Genomic DNA, 16,973 nt, shown 5'->3' with positions numbered 1-16,973 from the left:
CTAATAATCTATAAACGTTTGGTCCAGTCCTCCGGTCATAAGTGCCATCTTCTTAGCCTCGGGCATTCCAATTATATTATTACTGTGGTCCTGAGCTAGGACCTTCATGCTCCTTGCATTCATGGATAAGAATTTCAAGTAGCCAAGTGTAGTCACCTCTATTTTCATTTTTGTTACCTAGGCAAGAATTTCCCAAGTTTATTTCAGAGTTCAGGCCTCTCTTCACGTCAGTGGAAATTTCACTTCTCTTTGGGCTTACTGTCATATAGGCTAGGTCCATCCCTACCAAAATTGGTGCAATCCCACCTCACTAGATAAATCAGACTGCTCTTGAAGATGTCCACCCCCTTCTTCGTGATGTGGGTCTTATTCCAACTTGGAAAGCCTTCCTCCTCCTCATCCTCCTCATCAGTGGTATTTATTGAGTGCTTAATGGGTACACAGGACTTTACTGAGTGCAGAGTTGGTAGAAATGTTCCCTTCCCATGACAAGTCTCCTCCCAGAAAACCTTTGTTGAGGAATCTGAAGGCTTCTCCGCGACACCAATCATCACTCAATTGTAATTATGGAGCACTTACTGTGTGCAGAGCATTGTACTAAACACTTGGGAGAGCAGCATGGCTCAGTGGAAAGAGCACGGGCTTGGGAGTCAGGTTGTGGGTTCTAATCCCAGCTCTGCCGCTTGTCAGCTGGGTGACTTTGGGCAAGTCGCTTAACTTCTCTGTGCCCCAGTTAGCTCATTTGGAATATGGGGATTAAGACTGTGAGGCCCATGTGGGACAACCTGATCACCTTGTATCCCCCCCAGAGCTTAGAACAGTGCTTTGCACATAGTAAGTGCTTAACACATATCATTATTATTATTATTATTATTATTATTATTACAATATAACAGATTTGGAAGACACATTCCTTGCTCACAACAAGTTCATCATCTAGAGGGGGAGACAGATATTAATATATATAAATAAATCATGCAGGCAGAAGCAGCAGTGTGGCTTAATGGAAAGTGTATAGGCCTGGAAGTCTAGAGGACCTGGGTTCTAATCCCAGCTCTGTCACTTACCTGCTGTGTGACCTTGGGCAAGTCACTTAATTTTTCTGTGCCTCAGTTTCCTCTGTAAAATGGGGATTCAATTTCTTTTATGGTAGTTGGTAATAATAATAATAATGTTGGTGCTTGTTAAGCGCTTACTATGTGCCAAGCACCGCTCTAAGCGCTGGGATTAGAGACAAGGTAAAGAGGTCGTCCCACGTGGGGCTCACAGTCTTAATCCCCATTTTACAGATGAGGTAACTGAGGCACAGAGAAGTGAAATGGCTTGGCCAAGGTCACACAGACAAGTGTAATATCCTAAATTTGTAATATAAGTGCTCTCGTAATATCCCGGCTAGACTACTGTGTCAGCCTTCTCTCTGATCTCCCTTCCTCCTCTCTCGCCCCGCTCCAGTTTATTCTTCACTCCACTGCCCGGCTCATCTTCCTGCAGAAACGCTCTGAGCATGTCACTCCCCTTCTTAAAAACCTCTAGTGGTTGCCTATCAACCTCCGCTCAAAACAAAAACTTCTCACTCTAGGCTTCAAGGCTCTCCATCATCTTGCCCCTTCTCACCTCTCCTCCCTTCTCTCTTTCTACTGCCCACCCCGCACACTCCGCTCCTCTGCCACCCACCCCCTCACCGTCCCTCGGTCTCGCCTATCCCGCCGTCGACCCCTGGCCCACGTCCTCCCGCGGTCCTGGAATGCCCTCCCTCCTCACCTCCGACAATCTAATTCTCTTCCCCTCTTCAAATCCCTACTTAAAGCTCACCTCCTCCAAGAGGCCTTCCCAGACTGAGCTCCCTCCTTTTCCCTCTGCTCCCTCTACCCCCCCTCACCTCTCTGCAGCTAAACCCTCTTCTCCTCCCTTTTCCTCTCCTCCTCCCCCTCTCGTCCCACCCCCTCAGCACTGTACTCGTCCGCTCAACTGTATATATCTTCATCACCCTATTTATTTTGTTTAATGAGATGTACATCACCCTGATTCTATTTAGTTGCCATTGTTTTAATGAGATGTTCTTCCCCTTGACTCTATTTATTGCCATTGTTCTTGTCTGCCTGTCTCCCCCGATTAGACTGTAAGCCAGTCAAAGGGCAGGGACTGTCTCTATCTGTTGCCGACTTGTAAATTCCAAGCGCTTAGTACAGTGCTCTGCACATAGTAAGTGCTCAATAAATACTATTGAATGAATGAATGACAAGTGTGGAGTCAGGATTTGAACCCATGCCCTCTGACTCCCAAAGCCCATGTTCTTGCCACTAGGCCACTGTGCTAAGTGCTTATTTTGGGCCAGGCACTGTTCTGAGTGCTGGGGTAGGTCCAAGGTAATGAGGTTGGACACAGTCCAGGTCCCTCACGGGGCTCACAGTCTTAATCCCCACTTTACAGATGAGGGAACTGGGTGCAGAAAAGTTAAGTGACTTGAAAAGGTCATACAGCAGACAAGTGGTGGAGCCAGGAGTAGTCCTTCTGACTCCCAGGCCCATGCTCTATCCACTAGACCATGCTAATACAATGCCTGTTCTCCCTCCTACTTAGACCGTGAAACCCATCTGGGTCAGAGACTTGGTCTCGTTTGCGTATATTATATGGACCCCAGTGCTTAATGTGGTGCTTGGCACCACTTGGGGATGGGTCTATCCCAACGGGTACCTTTCCCTTCAACTCTGAATAGAAGTATTAATATTAATAGCAGTAACCTTGTCCTTTCCTTCCTCACTTCGCTACTCTTCTACTATGACCCAGCCTGCGCGCTTCGCTCCTCTAATGCTGACTGTGCCTCAACCTCTTCTACCTCACCTCTGACCCCGAGTCCACATCCTGCCTCTGGCCTGGAACACCCTCCCTCCTCTCATCCGGCAGACAATGACTCTCTCCCCCTTCGACGCCTTAGCGAAGGCACATCTCCTCCTAGAAGCCTTCCCAGACTCAGCTGCTCTCATTCTCTTCTGCATCGTCCTGACTTGCTCCCTCTGTTTTTCCTGCCCTCTCAGCCCCACAGCACTTAGGCACATATCTGTCATGTATTTATTTTTATTATCTGTCTCCCCACCCTCTAGACTGTAAGCTCATTGTGGGCTATGGATGTGTCTATTTGTTACTGTATTGTACTCTCCCAAGTGCTTAGTACACTGTTCTGCACACGGTAAGCACTCAATAAATATGAGTGAATGAATGAGTAGCATTTCTTGAGCACCCACTTGGTGCTGTGCATTATTCCCTAGACACTTAGGAAGTACAGAATAAAGTAATGCCATGTTTCCTATCCACAAGGCACTTATAATGGAGGATAGCGGAGATCACCACCTGGGACCACAGAAGAAATGGGTATATAATAATAATAATAATAATGATGGTATTTGTTAAGCGCTTACTATGTGCCAACCACTGTTCTAAGTGCTGGGGTTAGAGACAAGGTAATCAGCTTGTCTCACGTGGGGCTCACAGTCTTAATCCCCATTTTAGAGATGAGGTAACTGAGGCACAGACAAGTGAAGTGACTTGCCCAAAATCACCCAGCTGACAAGTGATGGAGCCGGGGATTAGAACCCACAACCTCTGACTCCCAAGCCTAGGCACTTTCCACTAAGCCATGCTGCTTCTATGGGGTAGCTCTGGATACAAGTGGGAATTCCCTCTTCAATTTCTCCTTACATTTAAACAAAGAGTTCACAACCACAACCTAGAAACTGAATGTATAGATCCCTGACCCATATTCTATCAAGTCTCGAAGTTCAGAAAAAAGCTGAACCACTGAAAAAAAAAATTGTAAATTGAGCATGGGAAAATCAACCATTTACATAAAACCTTTATTCTAACAAGGAAGAACCACACGCATCATAACCCTCTTCTTTAGCACCCTTGATTTTGAATGCTGGTATTATTGACAAGGTTCCCTCAAAGAGATAAAACAGTGAAATTTACCTTGGCTTATTCACCTCCAACCCCTGGCTTTGGTGTATTTTGAATAACTTGAATAGAGTTAAGATCTATTTCAATTTAATGTTAGATAATGACATCTTCTTACGTAGGACAGGGGGCCTTTTGGATGAACAGAAAAAGTTGGCTCTTTTGAAGCATCATGAAATGACAGCTCTTAGTTCCTCTTTACTACATTTATTCCCTCACCTCACTCTTTATTCCTACCAATATGTCTCTAAATTTCCAGCGCTTAGAACAGTGTTTGGCACATAGCAAGCACTTAACAAGTACCATAATTATAATTATCATTAGCTCTGAGCTTCCTCCTCTGTTACAATCAATCGCATATATTGAGTGCTTACTGTGTGCCGATCATAATAATGTTGGTATTTGTTAAGCGCTTACTATGTGCCGAGCACTGTTCTAAGCGCTGGGGTAGACACAGGGGAATCAGGTTGTCCCACGTGGGGCTCACAGTCTTCATCCCCATTTGACAGATGAGGGAACTGAGGCACAGAGAAGTTAAGTGACTCGCCCACAGTCACACAGCTGACGAGTGGCAGAGCTGGGATTCGAACTCATGAGCCCTGACTCCAAAGCCCGTGCTCTTTCCACTGCGCCATGCTGCTTCTCGCGCCATGCTGCTTCTCTATGAAACCGTGCAACAATACGTCTATTTGGGAAGCCTGGGCCAGAGCAGGTGCGGAAACCCCTTTGAATTAATTTTCTTGTTCTGTATTCAGCAGGGGGTCTACCAGCTTTGACTTGGCCAATCAGCACATCTGTTTTGTTCACATTCTCTATGTTCAAGGCTCATCTCGGATTCACAGAAATCAGTTCTAGCACACGTAATCTTCTTCTTAGACTAGTACCAGGACCAAAGTACTTAAACGAACAATACTGGAAAATAAAGAGTTATGGAATGTGGGGTTTCATTTGTTTCTGTTGCTGCAGAACCCCGTGTTATGATAAAATTATGTTATGGCAGTCATTAACTCCACTGGAATCCGTGGGCTAGGGGATCAATTGTTCAAAGATGCCACCATAACTGACTTTTGGATACAAATTCCTATATTATTATGTTCAGCATTAGCTGAGTGTTTTACACCCTTGTCATGCATTAATTTCCAATATTAAACACACAGTAAATGCTCAATAAATATGATTGAATGAATGAATGAATGAATGAAATACTGTAAAGTTGAATAATACGATGAAACACAAAGTATATGGGTACAGTTCAGTAAGGCTGAGGCAGAAGCTGGGAAGTTAAGCAAAATGACATACGTGCGCACGACCATTTCTTCCTACCCCAAATTACTTGTGGCAATTTTTCAGTTGTAACAAAACAGTTTCCCTTTGTGGGAATAATATGGCTTGATACTTCCACTGTGGTCTATCCTGATCATGTATTGAAAACAGAGGTTATAGCAAAAAGGGGTGTGCTCAAAATCGGTGAGGAGTCACACCCTCTCCCCTTCCCCATCCCCTGTCCCACCTTAGCCAAAGCTGAAGGGACAGAGAAAGGGATGCACTGGGGCTTGATTGGGGGTGGTGAGAGAAGGGAGAGCCCCCTCTCAGGGTCGCACCTGGAGAGTTTCCAGTACTCTACCAGTCTTGACTACGGGAGGGAGAGTCAAGCAGAGGCAAACCTATTCCACTCCTAGCTTGGCCAGTGGCTAGCAAGTGGAAGGCAACCTGCTACAAGTCAAAACTCCCCTGCGCTGGGCAGCAGCGGCATGGGAGAGACTCGAGGGGGGAGATTCAAGTTTACTGCGCAGAAGAAGGCAACGGTAAACCACTTCCATGTTTTTACCAAGAAAACTTTGCGGATATACTACCAGAATGATTGCAGATGGAGAGCGGGGCATTCTGGGAGAGACGTGTCTTTGGAGTCGCTATGGGTAGGAGACACCTCGACGGCATAAGACAATGCAAGACAAGGTATGGGAGAGACAGCTACCCGCTCAAGCCACCGCCAGTCCCTTCTTTGACATTAACCCCCCACCCCAATCTGTTGTTTAGTATGGGGCGGAAATGTGGGTCTATGTGCCAGCAAATGGGAAATGGCAGGAAGCGTGGTGGAGCCTGCTACGAAGCCCTGCTGAGGTTAGAATTAAAGGCAGGGATGAAAGTAAAATGCTTTTCTTATGAAAACATCCAGCCACTTAAAACTGCCACAACAGTTTTAGGACAAAGGGCACAAGGTGGGAAAGAGGAGAGAAAAAGCAGAAGAGATGGGGAAGGAATAGACATTTCTTCAGTGATCGACTTTAGCACTGGGAGTTGAGCTTAGGGATCCTGGGATTCAGCAGCGAACAGTAGCACGTTTCCTCAGATCGTATGTACTGTGGATTATTTTAGAACCTGGTGTATGTCTGTATACAGAGGCCTTCCCTGATTAATCCCTCCATTTTCATTCATTCAACTGTATTTACTGAGCGCTCACCGTGTGCAGAGCACTGTATTAAGCAGTTGGAAAGTACAATTCAGAAATAGAGACAATCCCTGCCCACACCGGGCTTACAGTCTAGAAGGGGGGAGACAGACATCAAAACAAGTAAACAGGAATCAATATAAATGAATAGAATTATAGATATATACATATCAAAACAAGTAAACAGGCATCAATATAAATAGAATTATAGAACTGTACATATATACACAAATGCTGCGGGGAGGTACGGGGGTAGCGCAAAGGGAGCAAGTTGGGGTGACACAGAGGGAACTGAGGATAAGGGGGCTTAGTCTGAGAAGGCCTCTTGGAGGAGGCAAGCCTTCAGTAGGGCTTTGAAGGGGGAAAGTGTGATTGGTGGATTTGAGGAAGGAGGGTGGTTCCAGGAAAGAGGTAGGATGTGGACCAGGGGTCGATGGCGGGAGAGGTGAGAATGACTAACAGTGAGAAGGTTAGCACCAGAGGAGCAGAGTGTGCAGGCTGGGATGTAGAAAGAGAGAAGGGAGTTGAGGTAAGAAGGGGCAAGGTGATGGAGAGTTTAGAAGCCAATAGTGAGGAGTTATTGTTTCATACGGAGGTTGATAGGCAACCACTGGAGATTTTTGAAGAGGCGGGTGACATTTCTCGAACGTAACCCGGGCAGCAGAGTGAAGTATGGACTGAAGTGGGGAGAGACGGGAGGTTGGGAGGTCAGAAAGGAGGCTGACGCAGTAATCCAGTCGGCATAGGATGAGTGATTGTACTAACGTGGTAGCGTGGTAGCGGTTTGGATGGTGAGGAAAGGGCGGATCTTGGTGATGTTGTGAAGGTGAGACCAGCAGGCTCCCTACCCTGACTCCTACCCCCTTCTGAGTCATCCATGCACCTGGATCTTTGAACCCTTTAAGCCCTCGACATTCACCCCACCCTCAGTTCCACAGCATCCATGTGCCTATATGCAATTTACTTATTTACATTAATGACTGCCTCCCCCTCCAGACAGTAAGCTCACTGTTGGCTGGGAACATGTCTACCAACTCTGTTGTACTCTCCCAAGAACTTAGTACAGTACTCTGCACATAATAAGCACTCATTAAATACCACTGATTGATTGATTAATTTGTGCTAAGGGGGAAAGGTAAACCAGTACATATTCATACATCATGTAGGAAGGCAATGAGCTGAACAGGCACATAAACTAACGCCCCCCCCCCCCCCCCCCCCCCCCCCCCCCGATATTGCTCTATTCTGAGCTCCTTTGTGAAAAGTCAGACTTACATAGTAACTACACAGATAGTCTGTGAATGCTGGGACTCTCACTTGCTTTTGTCTCTATCAGATTTATCTAACAGATGATCCTAACAATTCACATTGACAGTCCTTTGTAGTGTAATGAACACTCTGTAGCCTGATGAATGCAAGTGCTGTACGGAAAACGTCAGTTCTTTCATTAAGAAAACCTTCCCAAGTTCATTGTATTTAACTAGGGTTCCGGCTATTAGGCTGACATATGACAAAGTCAATTCCAGTTCCATTTTAAGAGACGTTTCATGTTCAGCCAAGTCAGTTTTGCCCATATGGGACTTATGCATATTTCTGATCATTTCTTCTCAAAGGAATTTTCTCACTTTTTCCAGCAGTAATTAAAGGAGCTACAAGTGATCACCACACCAGCTACAATTCCCTTGACCTACACAAACTTTTGGCTCTTTATAGACTGCACAGAGCCAGGTGCGATATTTCAAAAATTAGAAAAGAAAATATTCACACTCTGTGGACATGGGCAGTTTCTCCCTTTAATCATATTATTTATTTGTTACCATTCTATACCCATTCTATAAAGCGGAAGGAAGCTTGAATCCTTATTACTGAGAAAGAATAATAATTAAAAAAGGCAGGAGGGGAAGGGTGGAGAGGGGGAAGATATTTGCTCTCCCTAGGTCCTACAAATCCACGTGGACACAAAGCAATCATGTGGCCAGCGAAAAGACTGTTCCAACTGAACGGAAAATCAGATTGACTTCTAGTTCGAAGAGTTTTCCACGCTTCCTGAAACCAATGTTTCAGCTGGCAGGCCACGATGCTCACTGAGAGATGCTCTGCATACTGCTGAAGGTTTCAGGTTTATCTTTCCAGATGTTCTTGGCAATAACCTCTTCTACTTCCACTGGCTCAACCCCGCAGGTTTGCAGTCCCACAGAGGCTGTGGCCCGGGATCTGGAATGCCACCAATACCCAGACCTGAGACCCATAGGGTGTCCACATCTGCAACGAGTAAGAGTTGGCAGTGTCGTTTGGGTGCTCAAGATCCTCGGTGACTTGAAAACGGCAGTCACACCCATTGGGTACCTGTCCCAAGGTGACCCTGGGGTACCGACCATCTCAAGGTCAAAAGCTATCTCGTGACCTCCTGAGCCAGCAGGCGGAACTCGGAAGTGAGGGTGGAATACCACCTCCACAACCAAAACTACCAGATTGACAGCCCAAGCTGGGAATACAGAAGGTGTCCCTCGCCCCCGTGCCAGTCAAATTAGGAATGAAGGAGGGGGGAGGGCAGAGATTGGACAAACTGAGGCCAGAAGCTGGAGTGGCCTAAGGGCGCAGGTGATAAATACCTGCCGCCTCTAACCTTCTGTACAGAGGAACGGGACTTGCAGCAGCCGGCTGCAGGTCGCCTCTGTCCAGAGCATGGGAAGGCCGCTCTGCCTGCACCAAGTGAGGAGCCGTGGGATGGGTGAGTGTCCCGTCCTGCTGAGTGCTCGTGGGGTTGGAAGCCAGACGCTTCACCATGGGTATGTAACTTTTAAATGGATTTGACGTCTAAGTGGGTGCCTCCCGAGTGGGACGTGAACAAGGTGGGAGCTAGCCACCTCACCAAGTGTGAGTGGGTAATTCACATAAGTGGTAGCACATAACTGGGTTTAATGCATAAGTGTATGTAACTCATAAGTGTATGTAACTCATTAGTGTTTAACGCATAAGTGTATTTAATGCAAAGGTGGATTCCTCCTGGGTGGGGCACGCACATGGTGGGAGCCAGTCGCCTCACCACGTTGTGAGTAAATCATAAGTGGGCTTGGGTGTCCGGCCACACACAAATAACATACCAGTGTATTCCTCCCGTTAGGGAAGCTTTAACACCATATTCCTCCCAAAAAGGAAGGCCGATTTGTTGCGTCTAAATAACTAATTAATTCAATTTGCCCCACAGAATAAATTCTATACAAAACTCAGGTTTTCCATCCCTGGCCTCTCTTTCGCCGTGCCGATTCCAAAAGAACCTGTCCCTGGCAACGGGTGACAGTATTGTTAAGCTCGCTGTGTGCAGGGAATATGTTTATTGCTATATCGTACTCTCCCAAGTGCTTAATACAGTGCTCTGCATGCAGCAAGCACTAAATAAATATGATAAATATAAGTTTTCTGCCTAATTTTTTGGTGTTACTGTTATACTTTTACTTTTGTTCACATTTGCTGGGCATTTTACAAGAGCAGAGTGCTGCACTAAGAACTAGGGTGATTTATGAAGATCGGTTACCATACGGTCCCCGGTCCGAAAGGGATCCACAGTCTTAAAGGTCTAAGCCATCAATTGAGGGACGACGAACAGAACCCTCTGTAAAACTCCAGCCCCAGATTATCTTATTCAGAATAAATAGTAACTTTACCTTTCGCATGTCCTTCCTCTTTTCTTGGCTGTATGGTTGCTCATTGTTAAAGTAAAAAAATTCAGCCTCTAACTAAATGAATTCATTTTCGTACCCTAGCTCCTCAATATGCAGAATTCATGAAAACAGTTATGCCCATGACCTACTACAAACAAATGCACAGAACTCCTAAAGTTCCAGATCAATGATCAGCCATTTGTTTGGGAACTTGGAGGGGGAGGAATGCAGTCGTACCCCTGCATGTGGTATTTTTCAAACAGGGGTTATGGAAATGAATTTCTGCACAAACATTTACATGATTCACCATCGCCTTAAGAGCTGGAGTTTGGAGAAGTAGATGCACATTGATAGGGAGAAGCTTAAGGTGGAACAGCATGGTGGGGTTCGATAGAAACTTTGATGACTCAGCAATGCTGATGTTATTCTCTTATTGACTATGAGCAATAGTCAGGAGACACTGGGTTTGGCCAGTCAAAAACTGGTGCAAACAAACCTCCTCTAGCAAATGAAATGTAAGAAAAGAAACTAACGGACAATTAACAGGTTTGTTCCTCTCTATGTCAAGAGAGCAGGTTACATATTATCATCAGTTAGAGGATGGACATTACTGATATATGGCTCTTGTATGAGGCTGTCTGCAAATGACCCTAATATTCCTTGGGATAAGGATTATGGGATATTGCTGTTGCCATTAACATTCCTCTCTTGCCTTATATAGTACCAGTGCCTGGGCAGACCTAGCCACCTCTCTCTTTATCTCTCAATGTATGATTGTGCAAAGTAAAATTAATAAGGTGATGCCAACTATGCTAAAAAATTAACCAGCTCTCCAGGGATGGCTCTAATAATAATAATAATGTTGGTATTTGTTAAGCGCTTACTATGTGCAGAGCACTGTTCTAAGCATTGGGGTAGATACAGGGTAATCAGATTGTCCCTCATGAGGCTCACAGTCTTCATCCTCATTTTACAGATGACGTAACTGAGGCACAGAAAAGTTAAGTAACTTGCCCACAGTCACACAGCTGACAAGTGGCAGAGCCTAGATTTGAACCCATGACCTCTAACTCCCAAGCCCGGGCTCTTTCGACTGAGCCACGCTGCTTCCCTAAGGGTTAGCCAGGTCCCAAACTGGCTCAGGGCAGATTCTCCCTTACACTTTCATGGTCATTTGGATTATGATGGGAGGGGACTGGCTTTTAGCCAATACGGGTGAAAAGCTCTACCCCCTTAGGAGCAAAGTTGAGCTCTGGTGGGAGTTCTGACCAGGGGAAGCTCCTCAGTTTGAGGTTGGCAGCAGATGGGGCTACAGGCCTGACTTGTGTTTCTGAGAACCAGCCAGAATGATTCACATGTGGAAAGCTATTTTTAGCTCTCCGAGCTGTATTTGGGATAGAAAGTCAGGTTAGTAGTAGTAACAGTTATTTCTTAAGCACTTACTTTGTGCATGGCATGAGACTGAGCACTGGGAAATTAGATAGAAACTAGACACAGACCCTGTCCCTCGAGAGGCTCACGATATATGTTAGTGTGGGTTAATTTGGGCATAATCTGCGGGTGATTTGAACCTAAACCCCATTTCTCAGTGTTCCCTTTACAGCCAGGCCTGGCAAAACCACATGGCCTGATAATCAGACTGACTCCTAGGTGACCTGATGGGTCTTAACCTACAGGAGCTGTAAATAGCTACCACGTATTCCATGGTATGATCTCTCTCTACTTGTGTTCCTAATTAAATCCTGATTTTGAATCTTACCTGTTTGGAAGTGTAGTTCAATCACAGCAGTGTGGTCTAGTGGAAAGGACACCAGTCTCTGAGTCAGGAGAAATGAATTCTAATTCTGGAGGCACGGGTTCCGATTCCAGTTCCGCCACTTGCCTGCTGTGTGACCGTGGGCAAGTCACTTCGCTTCTCTGTGTTTCAGTGTACTCAGATGTTAAATGGGGATTCAAAATCTATTCTTCCTCTGAGACTTTGAGCCCCGTGTGGGACAGGGACTATTTCCAACCTGATTAGCCATTATTACCATATTCATATTATTATCATTATTATTATGGTCACTGGGGCCTAGACAACCCTATCCATTGGCCACTTGCGGGAGCAGCGTGGCTTAGTGGCCAGAGCGTGGGCTTGGGAGCAAGAGGGCGTGGGTTCTAATCCCAACTCTGGCACTTATCTGCTGTGTGATCTTGGGCATGCCATTAAACCTCTCTGTGCCTCATATGTAAAATGAGGATAAAAACTGTGAACCCCACGTGGGACAACCCGATTACCTTGCATCCAACCCAGCACTTAGAATAGTATTTGGCACATAGTAAGCACTTAACGAATACCATTATTATTATTATTAATTCCACACACTGGGTGGTGTTGAATGTTGGGTGTTCAGTAACTTTAGCCCTAGTTCAATGGTATAGAGCAAAGCAGCACCAAATTAAATCCAGAAAGGTGAAAACAACTTTACTGGATTCTAACTCTAAGTATTGGTGCTGCTGATGGTGGGTTTCTTATCCAGACCTCTTTCTCTTTCTATATTTGTGAGGTTTACCACAAGGTGCTGAAACCTAATCACCTCATCAGGACCTAAACAATGTTCACAGCAGAATCCTCAGGGAGCTGAAAAGGGGCACCTGCATTTCCAGAGGATAGAAAAAATATTTTAAAGATGTTGAACCGAGCACTTATCTTCTCCCGCCTTGCCTACTGCATCTTCTTACTCGCTAAGCTCCCTGCCTCACCCCACTCCTGTCCTTATGTCACTTCGCTGTCCAGATCATTTTTATAAAAATATGTTCAGTTCACATCTCCCCAGTCCCTCAAGAACCTCTGGTGGTTGCCCATCCATCTCTGCATCCCACAGAAATTCCTTTCCATTGCCCTGAAAGCACTCAATCTTGTCCCCTCCTACTGCAACTCAGCATGCTCACTTGGTTTCTCTAACACCAACCTGCTTACTCAAGGTACCTTGATCTGACTGCCCACTCCTCACCCACCTCCTGCCTCTGTCCTGGAACTCCTTCCTCTTTCATATTCAACAGACCGTGACTCTCCCCTCCTTCAAAGCCTCGTTAAAATCACACTGCAACTCTTAGGGACCTTTCCTGATTAAGTTCTCTTTACCTAGACTCCCTCTCCCTTCTGAGTGGTCTACACACTTGCATCTGTACTCTCCCAGCACTTGACCTTCATCCCACCATCGGCCACAGGGCGCTTATGTAAATATCCGTAATGTATTCATTGATATTAACGTCTGTCTCCTCCGCTAGACCATAAGCTCGCCGGGCATAGTGAACGTGTCTACCAACTCCATTATATTTTACTCTCCCAAGTGCTTAGGACAGTGTTCTGCACATAGATAGTGTTCTGCACATAGTATGCACTCAGTAAATACCACTGATTGACCGATTGATGGTGAAGCATTGTTTCAAACAACATGACATAGCCATGGACAGGTAGGAGAAAATTTTGCAGACAGACAAGCTTGGGTGATTTTGAGTATTTAATCAATAGAGAAGCACAGAGAACAAAGCACAAGGCTGGGAGTAAAAGGACCTGGGTTCCAATCCTGGCTCCGCCATTTGCCTGCTGTGTGACTTTGGGCAAGTTGCTTAACTTCTCTGTGCCTCGGCTTTCTCAACTGCATTATGGAGATTCAATATCTGTTCTCCCTTTTACTTCGACTATGCAACCCCATGTGGGACAGGGGTTGTATCCAGCCTGATTAACTTGTTTCTACCCCAACACTTAGAAAATACTTGACACATGGTAAGCGCTTAACAAATTCAACAGCAACAACAAAAAAAAGTTGGTGCAGAAATGATGAGGAGGTAGTTGAGGAGGCTATAACCTGGGGAAAATGGAAATTAATCGGGGAAGACCTCCCGGAGGAGATGTGACTTTAGAAGGGCATTAAATATGGAGAGGAGAATATTCCGAGGAAATCAGAGGAGGAGGAGGAAATTCCAAGCACAGTAAAGGGGCAAGAGCAATAGGTCAGAGTTGGGAGAGATGAGAATGAGGCACAGGGAATGTAAGTTGGGGGATGAAATTGGAGACGAGAAAAGGTAAATAGGAGGGAGAGTGCACCAATGGAGTCCATTAAAGCCATCGATCAGGAGTTTCGGCTTCATGTGCGGAGAAAGGCGCAGCCATTGGAGGTTTTCGAGGAGTGGGGTGATGTGCGCAGGGCAGCAGCTTTTTAAAAAAATGACTGAGGACAGCGGAGTGAAGTAGGAAGAGTCTGTGTTCAATCCTCCATTTCTGACTAAAACCCCCCCAAAATACACAAACCTGCTGACCTTGCTCAGGCACTCATGTTTTCCAATTCTATTTATAGAAACACAGCCTTATTTATATCAGCCTCTCTTTCCTAATGGATACATCAACCAAAGAGCAATATCGTACTGTGCAGTGCCAAGAAATTTATAATCTTACTCTACTAAAATGATCTGAATAGGGGAGTCAATTGCTATTAATAGACAGCCAGAATCAGGAATGTCCTCCTTCACAGATTGCCCCCAAATGCACAATTCAGTTTCCCCCAAATAGGGTTCACTTTCAAAAGAGTTTTGTTGCAGAGCCGTCAACATGATCATCCTTTTGCTGAAAAGATTAAATATTAGAAACGCTTCACACGAAGACATCTTGGCAGTAGTTAAAGCATAAATGTTTGATAAGCAATGGGCAAATCCTGACAAATAACTGTTCAATCACATTTTGTATTAGGCAGATAAAGTCATATAGGAAATCAATGGGATGTACTGGGAGGGAAAAAAAATGGCCTACCTTGGGGATCAAGCTATGTGGCATTATAAGGAGGTTGCTTTCTAAGTACCTTATAATGAGATGTAAACATTTTTCCTAAATTTATTTTCAGGTGGTTGTGAAGGTAAAAAGCTTGGCAGCAGAAATACACTTTATCAACCCCAAGTGAAAAGGTAAGCAGCAATAAGAGGGTTCTAACTCTTCAGCATCTCTACTGCTGATGGAGATACATGATCTTTTTGAGGAATTAACCACTACTCAGTCACTGGCTAGCCCTGGGCTTCTTTCCATCACTGGCTGAGAGCTATGGGAATGTTGGGAGGGAGTTTTTGTGATGTTGATTCCTGAAGCAGAGTTCATTAGGTATGAAATTAACAAGGCCTCCCTCCCCCCATCCCCCAACAATGCAACTGCAAAAAAAACCCAACCACAAACGAAACCCTTAAACTTCTGACACAAACTTAATTGAACTATTTACCCTGCTAAAGGATAGCATTCTGTTCTGCATCATTGTGAGTTGGCATTAAAACAACTGTTTTGTAAATCTTTTCAACAAAAAATTTTGCATAAGCAGATTTTCTCTAGAGACGGAGTATACCTAACAGGTAATTTCGGGAAAGTTGTTTAAGGCTCTATTATTACTGATGAAACCATTTTATATAACATGCTATAAAAGGGCAGGCGTGGAGACCTTAGTAAACAGGTAGGAATTTGGGTATTATAATTGATGGCAAAACGTTCCTCAAAAAATGTCGTTTAAAAGAGTTTATGAATTTGGAACCCTTTTCCAAATCTCTCAGCAAACTTTGTTAGCCCATTTTTTCTGTCAAGAGGAGCCACGGCTCTGTTCCAGACTGTGATGGTCTGAACTTTTCTGATGTTTCTACAAATCCCTACTACCCCCAAATTTAAAAGCAGTGTGCCCTAGTTGAAAGAGCACAGGCCTGGGGCTGGGTTCTAACCCTAACTCTACCGCTTGCCTGCTGCATGACACCTTGGGCAAGTCCCTTCACTTCTCTGTGCCTTAGTTCTCTCATCCATAAAATAATGATGGTCTTCGTTAAGCGCTTACTATGTGCCAAGCACTATTCTAAACATTGGGGTAGATAAAAGGTTTTCAGGTTGTCCCACGTGGGACTCGGTCTTAATCCCCATTTCACAGAAGCGGGAACTGAGGCACAGAGAAGTTAAGTGATTTGCCCAAAGTCACACAGCTGACAAGTGGCAGAGCCGAGATTAGAACCCACGCCCTCTGACTCCCAGAACCCACGGCCTCTGACTCCCAGGCCCGTGCTCTTTCCACTAAGCCAGGCTGCTTAGTGGGAATTCAATACCTATTCTCCTACTTATACCTCAACCCTCGTGTGGGTCAGGGGTCGAGTCCAAACTGATTATCGTATATGTAGCCCAGCACTTAGTACAGCGTTTGACACAGAAGTGCTTAACAAATGCCATTATCATTGTTATTATTAATACATCATATTATATTTTTATAACAATATTTTTCCAGGAACTTGCACAAAATTATAGATGTGGCCTCTCAAAGGAATAATTTCCAGGGGAAGACAAATAAGAATACAGTGTATTATTACTAAACAATGTTATCCGAAGAGAAGCGTACGGTTTGTTGAACGACCAAAGATCCTCCCATTTGCCCATTCCTTTTAGGAGAGGAAGAAACACATCTTGTTCATTTCACAGATGGGGAGATTGGGCCAACAGGAGTAAGTTACTCTTCAGTCTTCTAGACTGTAAGTTCCTTGTGGGCAGGGAATATGTCTAATAATAATAATAATGATGGCATTTGTTAAGGGCTTACTATGTGCGGAGCACTGTTCTAAGCGCTAGGAGGGCTGCAAGGTGATCAGGTTGTCCCACGTGGGGCTCAAAGTCTTAATCCCCATTTTACAGATGAGGTAACTGAGTCACCGAGAAGTTCATTCATTCAATAGTATTTATTGAGCGGTTACTATGTGCAGAGCACTGTACTAAGCGCTTGGAATGAACAAGTCGGCAACAGACAGAGACAGTCCCTGCCGTCTGATGGGCTTACAGTCTAATCGGGGGAGACAGGCAGACAAGAACAACGGCAATAAATAGAGTCAAGGGGAAGAACATCTCATAAAAACAATGGCAACTAGAT

General features: G+C 45.0%; 1 protein-coding gene and 1 non-coding gene across 2 annotated transcripts in view; one reads left to right on the top strand and one right to left on the bottom strand.

The window, feature by feature from the left end:
* Window positions 1–16,973, bottom strand: part of WWOX (WW domain containing oxidoreductase) — a 1,106,560-nt gene that overhangs the window by 481,442 nt on the left and 608,145 nt on the right. The gene's annotated exons all lie outside the window — the stretch shown is intronic.
* On the top strand, window positions 5,535–5,672 carry LOC114807530. The gene has a single exon (XR_003755590.1). It is a non-coding gene; the product is annotated as a small nucleolar RNA SNORA7 (small nucleolar RNA).

Source organism: Ornithorhynchus anatinus, chromosome X2 (assembly GCF_004115215.2).
Source record: "Ornithorhynchus anatinus isolate Pmale09 chromosome X2, mOrnAna1.pri.v4, whole genome shotgun sequence".
Classification (NCBI taxonomy): Eukaryota; Metazoa; Chordata; class Mammalia; order Monotremata; family Ornithorhynchidae; genus Ornithorhynchus; species Ornithorhynchus anatinus.
Note: the sequence above shows the minus strand (reverse complement) of the source record. Positions and strands in the feature narration are given on the sequence as shown.